Below are 8,417 nucleotides of genomic sequence, written 5' to 3' on the forward strand. Positions count from 1 at the left end.
AAAGTACACCTTCTACTTGACATTGCATGAGACCAAATGCACAATATAACTTTTTTCATTCTACTACCAGGTGGACATACATAGCTCATACAATAAACTTTTCATGTACAACTTACAATGAGCCATAGATACAACTTTTTTTTTAAATGTAGAGAGAAAATATTTTCTCTATTTGCATTTTGCATTACCTAGTCACAAACCTATAATAAAACAAGGGCAACCATTGAGTACTCACCTCCCAACCTAGGTCTCTATGAGATGACCCTTGAGGTTGAAGAACTAAGGATAAATGGGATACACACAACCAAACTCACAATGCATGAAACATAACAATAACAATGATTACACACATAACCAAGGCTTCACAATGGGATCATTAATAAACCCATCAAAGAAGGTGAAGGTAGGCCAACCAAAGAGGAAATGTTAATGATAACATAATCAAATTCATGCCACATAGATTTTGCATGCAATTTTGGAAAATAAGATTGTGTATTCCTTTGCTCAAATCATACATTAGAACTATTTGGACCACTTTGGATATTTTAAAACATCTATATCACTATTGGAGTATGAGTAGATAGACCTTACACCATTTCCCATAAAAACAAGTGCCAACCACTATAATAGCCTTGATTGACCCATTATTTTCGAACAAGTTCCACTCCTCACCAGAATATCAATAAATTTTACATAAGATCTCCTTTAAATATTTTAAGCATAGTCTTTGTTACCACTTTCTGACAAACATGTCCTTCCATTGCTAGTTTTAATATTTTTGACTCATGTTTCTATCCACCAAAATATTAATTTCCATCAATAGCAAAGAAAACATGTGCATACATATTGTGCCCTGACATAAATGCTTTGGAGTATTATTTGGTATGTAAAATGAAAATGCTTAGCCAAGATTTTTTTTATGGTTGTCCAAGATTTTTAGATATTTTAAATCATTGATCACTGTAATCAACTCGCCCAATTCTTAGAGGGAATGCTTTCAATATAATTAAATGCCATTTACCCCTTAGGGTTTCCTTTTTAGATTTTATGATCTCCTTTGATAAGGATTGATCTCTTGTATTTTTCACTCATTCTTTTGTATGATAAATATATTCTTGCATATTTGAAGAGCCAAACCCTTGCCCTCTCTTGTCTTTGCCTCTTTGTGACAGGTTATTGCATGAAAGTGTTCTATGGGATATGTGTATTTGTATTTCTCAAATCCTTCAAAATATGTGCTCTTATTGATATCATTAAATTTGATCATATTATTAGTAATAAAAGGATCATATGTAATAAAATATTGAATGTATCAAAATAAAAAATGTATGTATGTACATCAACTTAGGAAAATGACCTATAAAAAACCATTCTCATAGAAAAATTATATAAAATATATTGTTAGAGTAGTGACTATATCTATGATGATATCCCTGTCCCACCACAAGTACATTCTTTTGGTGTGATGGAAAAGTGTACATGATATGAATGCACAAATCATCATTTAAAGTCCCTTAAGCCCTAAACACTTCATTCTTGTAAGCTCAACTTATCAACATGGTACAGACTATATGCAAATCCCACATGATATCTGGTGGTATGAGGTTCTAATGCAAGGGGGGTGGGTATTTTATATAGTTATTTAATTCTTTTGTAAAATCAATGCATTTTACACTGTTGTATCCAAAAACTATATCACATTTAATGACACGTGGAATGTCTTTAAATAGTATGAAATAAAAATATGTTGAAAAAATAAACTCATGTCAAGTTCACTTTAGAAGATAGTAAAAAAAGGCTCAAAGATGGAAAATGAATTTACCCTTAACACATTTAAATACATTTTATCATAGATTCAAATTTAAATGTATATTATTGTTAAAAAAATTCAAAGATTCAAAACAAATTATATCTACATATTGCTCCACAAATATATTTCCTTCTTTACAAAATATTATTTCCATTGATTTTTTCAAATTTTAAGTGTAAACATTAAGACATTTGCTTAAGTATGTGTTAGAGGAAATGTTCTCTCTTACAATATTAAAACCTTACTATTGTCAATACTTTCTTAGGCATATTTATATAAAAAGAAAGTTACAGTAGCAATTTATTTTTGTGAAAGCACATGTTCTTGCCAACTAAAAGGGTGAAGGTGGATGACCGACAGGTTGGAATTTGATGGTCATATTGGTTGTTTTTATACCTTTGAGTCATATATTACAAGCTAAAAATTTGTTGTATTGTATTAATTGAAATGTATTTTTAAAAAATAAAACAATAAATAATAAATAAGTTAATAAATAAATAATAAATAAAATAATAAATAAGTTAAAAATTGATTTAAAATCATTTCTTTTATAGAAACTTAATTTATTTTAACTTTATTTTTTATTTTTTTAATAAATAGATCATGATGATTATAAAAAAAGAGATGATGTTTATAAAAAATAATTGATATTTTTTAGAGATATTATTTTTTTAATCAATTTTTAAAAAATATTTGAATATAGAGATATAATAAAATCAAATACAAATATTTATTGAAATTAATATACTAAAATATAATATAATAAAATAGAAATCTTTATTTAAATCAATATCAAATTTATTTTAAATCTTGTAGATATTATTACAATTTGTGTTATAATAAATTTACTTTAAATCTCACTAACAAATGTGTGTAATTATAGTAAAAATGATACATATAAATATATAATAATTTACAAATTTTTAATTAATTAGAAATGTGACACCTTCATGACATCATGAATGTATCAATAACTAATAAGAGAAAGGAATTTGAACAATAAAACTAAAATTACTTGAGTCAAAATTATATAATATTCTTACAAGTGTTTCAATAAAATAGATTATGTTCATATAAATCAAATACATTCTAAATATATTTATAAAAAATGCAAAACTCAAATTAATTATATTATATTCAAACTTTTAATTTAAAAAATGTTTAAATTAATTTTAAGTGACATTTATTTATTTGGTAACATAAATTATGTAAAATTAAATACAATTTCTTTCAATAAATAAATAAAGTTTAAAAATATTACATTCAAATTTAAAAATTCATATTAATAAAAAATAATACAACTTTATTTAATACTAGGCGCTTGAAAAATTCCACTTCTATTTATGTCCCTTAATTACTTCCAACTTAAAACTTAGAACTTAAAACTCTGAAGTTCACTCTTTACATATGCAAATCATTATATTTACTCTATCAACCCACGATTTGACAACACTAACAAAGGCTGCACGCAAAGAATGGATCGTGTACTTTCTACAGCGCTGGAATGTGCAAGGAGCATTCTGAACCATTGGTATTGGACAACACGTGGTTCATTTAATTTCTCTTGCATTTATATTATTATACAAATACAACAGCAAGAACAAAGCAAAACTCCATTTTTTAAAAAAAATTTAACAAGGCAAGGTTACAGAGAGTAACAGCTATAGGAAGTAGCTGAAAGAGAGATACTTCATATAAAACAAATCATTACAGTCGAACCAATGACTAACATTACATTAAAACATAACGAAACACTTTGCAAAAATCCATATGATAATTGGTTACCATTTTACCAGTAACGTACATCATTTTGCTTAGTTCTGTTGCTATATAAAGAGTTTTGCTTTGCCAATAAAGCAGAACTCCTTATTGCAATAGAAGAAAACAAAACGATGTAGGTTACTGGTAAAGTGAAGCCATATCATGGAAAGCTAGTATAGATAATTTGGCAGACGTGGCGCAGGGATTGCCTTTAACGCCACCGTCTTCTTCAAAGTCAGTCCAAACTCGTCCGCCATGTCCATCTGCTCGCAGCTCATCCCCTCTGGAAGTACCCACTCAAACGAGTGAAGCAGAGATGCCAGAACAAAATGAACCATTCGACTTGCCAATGGAAGCCCGGGGCAAATTCTTCTTCCGGATCCGAACGGAATCAGCTCATAGTGTTGTCCCCTGTAATCTATCTTGCTATTCTCGCCTTCTAAAAACCTCTCCGGCACAAATTCTGACGGATTGCTCCAGACTTGAGGGTCCTTCCCGATTGCCCACACGTTGTCACAACCCACTCCGTCTCATTTCCGAATAACTCGGTATTAAATTGCCACCTAGACTAAAACATCTAAATTATTGCTAAATTAGATTGTTGCAAGAGCTAATTTAAGTATTCATTACAACCGATGAACAGATAATGGAAGTTATAAAGAAACAGTTATAACGTTAATAGAAATTTTATATAGAATTCGTTGCAATTCTTTATGGAGGCATTTTGCCCAACATTTCTATAGGGGCACTGCAAATTGAAGAGTACGAGGATCCATACCTTATTTCCATTTGCAGGTCTAAAGATTTCGATACTTCAATGACGCATGCATTCACTTTTATCTTCTTTAAAAGATGGCAGACCGAAAATGCAGCAGAAGCCTGATTCCATGATTATTGTTAGCTTTTGGTTCTTAAAAATGATTCGCTCATGGTTGAAGATGTGGAAAGTTTGGGGGGGAAAGGGCGGAATTGGAAAGAACACACGGGGGAAAAACTAGAGGCATCGCCTGGGAAAAGATGGAGAAAGAAGGGGAAAGGAGACAGTGAGGGTTTTGGAGGTGTGGAGTCTTGTTCGGCTTGCGATTGGTATTTGGAATCAGTGTTCAGCTCCTACTTTTTAAGGTCTCTTGCCCCAAATAGAGGTAGGCATCATATTTACCATTATGCGTATGCATTTGAAATTCTACCTACTATCTAGCAATATGTACAGTCTTGTGTTGGTTGTGTTATTTTTTTTCCTTAGTTTTATGGGAGAATATGTAAGATTAAGCTTTTAGTTGTCAAGATTTTGTGTTCAAAACCTCAAATCTTACCTCTCTTCACCTACAGTAAGAAATATAGGGTTCTTGACATGAGTAGCAATGTTAAATGTTTCTTTTTTATTAGAGCAAGAGAGCCATCTTCATTCCATTTCAACCTAGATATAACAAAACAACACATTTACTTTCTTAACTATCCCAATTCTCATTGGGATTGTGGAAACGTATACCTGTAACTACAAACTTGTATTAATAGTTTATAGTAACTGTAGCATGTTGGGAGGTAGCCGGATTCAGTTCTACAAACAGAGTCCTTCACAACATTTTCTTGTTGAATCTTGTTGTATTTTAAACATTTTTATTCCTTAAAGTCTTCTCCTAGGCTTGTAAGCCTTAAGCAACTCAGATTGCTCGGTGACAACTGTAGTTGAAATCCTTAAAGTTATTTCCATCTCTTTTCTTGGATACCTACAACAATGAGCAGACCTTCTATTATTCTTTTTGATTCAACTGCCCAAAAAGCTTTGAAAACGAGAACTTTCCATTTTGTTGTTTAGGGTTATTACCCAAATATTGAAAACTGAACGATGAACTGCTCCTTCTGAACGATGAACTGCTCCTTCTGACTGTCCAGTATGCTGGTTGATTCCAAAACAAAACTCTTCTTTAATGTGCAAAAGCTTAGATTTAAACAATTGAAATGTGGCATGTGATTGTAGAAGTATAGTAAAGGTTGAAATATATAGTAACTAGTAGTAAGATAAATGCTTTGGTAAACTGTTGATGTTTCAAAGAAACTTAGCTTCAAAATGAACTGTTGAACAGTGAATTTCAGTGTATTTAATGTTAAGTAGATTTTGTTGCTTTTCATTCCTTTTTCCTTACATATGAGTGTTAAATACATTGATGTTGGGTGTTTGAAGCCTAATTACAGCATTGATATGTTTGACTAAAAACAGAGGAAAAACTATATATATTTACATCAGTCACACAATGTTAAATCAACATTTAAGTGTTGGGTTGAACCATACAAAAGAATGTACATATGTGTTGCATGTTTTTCATATACAAAAGAAATCATTTATTTTACCACGAATTTATCAACTATGTTTAGGGACTGGTAACTCATAGAAGGATGTTAACCTATAAATTATCATGATACATAGATGTGGCCATTTCATGATGCATATGTGACATTTTTAGAAAAGGCATTATTGCATTTCTCATTGCCTCCTACATTATATATAGATTATGATCTCACATTGAATGGAAAGTAATGGTTTCATTTATGTTACTTAATATACATCTTGTGTATTTATGTTTTATTAGAGGAATTCAAGATAGGATAACATATTAGGAATAATAATTGATAGAGAAAGAGTTTCATTGTTAGCTATGTGATTGGCTTAATATATGTGTATTATAACATGTGTCACTAGAGAATTGATAGTAGTACTTGGATGCCCTTTCAGAAGTTGGACTAATTTCCTTGCTAGAGATAAGTTAAGATATAATTAATTGATACATGATTAATGGACTTATGGTCTTATCCTTGTATGCTGATGGGTATATGGAACTCAATGTTGGATAAACCAAGTTATGATTTTTTTTCTTATTTTATTATAAATGATAGAGATGGACTGTGATATTGAAGGGATAACTAAGAAAATGTCGTTATGTTATCTTGTTGATTGTTTAATGTTCTTGACATTATTTGTGTAGCACGATTCCATTACTCTTCTAAGTTTTACTTGTTTAGACTATCTCGTTGCTAGGCTGGGTATCTTTCATGTCAGGAAAGATTCTGGGATAGCTTAACAGCTTCGTGGTAGGGTGGTAAAGCACTCTTACAATATTCAGTATATCTGATATTGGTAATCTGGTAATGAAATGTTTCTTTAAAACTTGAGTATATATGAATATGTATTATTTTAGTTAAAGTTAATGATAGTTAATCAACTAATGTTGACTAGTCAAGATTCAAAGGACCTTGACTCTCGTTAGTTTTTCCGTATTTTATGGAGACTGCTGATGTGACATTGGTTTTGCAGGGCAGTCCTTACACACGTTCACCATCACCTGCGTGTCTTTGGATATCACAAATCCCTCGATCACGCAGGAACTTTCGGCTTTGTGGGGAAGCAGCAGAGGAACCGGCTGATGAAAACGGAATATTTCCTCCACTATCGCATGGACATAAGGCAGCTGATCGAGATCAGATTCTTCCACCCTCCTGTTGCAACCGACCACTTCATCCAATTCTCGTCGGGCTACACACAATTTCTGAGGATTGCGAATGAGTTCTGCCATGGCCCATTCAATTGTTGTCGTGGTCGTTTCACTGCCGGCAATAAAAAACTCCTGACAAATGAGACACACAATTAATTAAGCATTCCGGGCAAAATATAATGGAACTATCGGAAAACAAAAAATGGTTGATTTCAGTATTTACGCTTATGAGGGCTCGAATATCAACGAGAGTGAAGTCTTCGCTTCTGCAGTCCAGGAGGACGTCCAGAAAATCCTTCTTTGCGTCCGTCTTCTCAACATTCTCGCTGGGAGGGGCGAGTCTTTTCTGTATGAAGGAATCCACGAAATCATACATACCCTGCCTGTGTTTGGCCGTCTGACGGCACAGGACCTGCGGGTCGAGAAACCGGAGAAACGGGAAGAAGTCAGAGAAATTGGGCGTTCCGCCGAGCCTCATCAGCTCGCAGACGGAATGGTTGAATCCGGTTGAGGCCGGATCGTGCGGATCGTAGACGTTTGTGCTGAAGATCATGTTCCCCAAGAGATTAAGAGACGTGCAGAACACGGTATGCCCGATATCGATAACCTTTCCCTTGTCCTCGAAAATGAGTCGAACGGTGCGAAACACCTGATCTCTTCTGAGATGTTGCAGAGCTTCCGTTCGTTTGGGGCTGAAAAGCTCGACCATTGAGATGCGTCGGAGGTTGCGCCAGTGAGGTCCGTATTCGCCCCAAATGAGGGCAAACTTGTGATGAGAAAGAGCTTTGGCTGTTTCTATCACCGTCCGCCCGGCCAAAACGTGGTCGTGGGTTTTAAAGACCTCCTTCGCCATGGCAGGAGAGGAGACGAGCACTGTTGTCTTGATGCCGAGATGCAGAGTCATCAATGGGCCGTATTTGAGAGAGAGTTTCCAAGCTGGAGGAGGTTTCCGAGAAGAGGCAAGGCAGGAGGTCCAGGCGGCAGAGGAAGCCCCGTCTTCCTCTGTCTTCTCCATGCGAAGAAGAAAAAGAAGAGCGAAGAAGAGGCGAGGAGCACAGAGTACCATGACAGCGGTGAAATCTCCATCGTAGACAGGAGAAGAACAATTTCCTGATTTTGTTTGGGTTTTCTAGCAGAGGGCAAGATTCCCAATGTGAACCTACTAGGAGCTCTACATATTTATAAGTTTCCTTTTATTTACCTATATTTAATGTTCGTTGACGCGACTCTTTTAAACACTCCGAGAAAGCGTTAAATGTTTTAATAATATTTTCCTAAGTAAACCTCCTACGCGTATTAGCCAATTCTTCAATAAATTATAGTTGGAGAAAAAGCGAAATCGCGAGTCGTGTGTCTTT

General features: G+C 33.7%; 1 pseudogene; it reads right to left on the reverse strand.

Moving 5' to 3' along the window:
- Positions 1-3,724: 3,724 nt before the first annotated feature.
- On the reverse strand, positions 3,725-8,145 carry LOC149553621 (cytochrome P450 76C1-like; annotated as a pseudogene).
- Between the last annotated feature and the right edge of the window lie 272 nt (positions 8,146-8,417).

Source organism: Cupressus sempervirens, chromosome 6 (genome assembly GCF_028749045.1).
Source record: "Cupressus sempervirens isolate cs-2001-9-10 chromosome 6, ASM2874904v1, whole genome shotgun sequence".
NCBI lineage: Eukaryota > Viridiplantae > Streptophyta > Pinopsida > Cupressales > Cupressaceae > Cupressus > Cupressus sempervirens.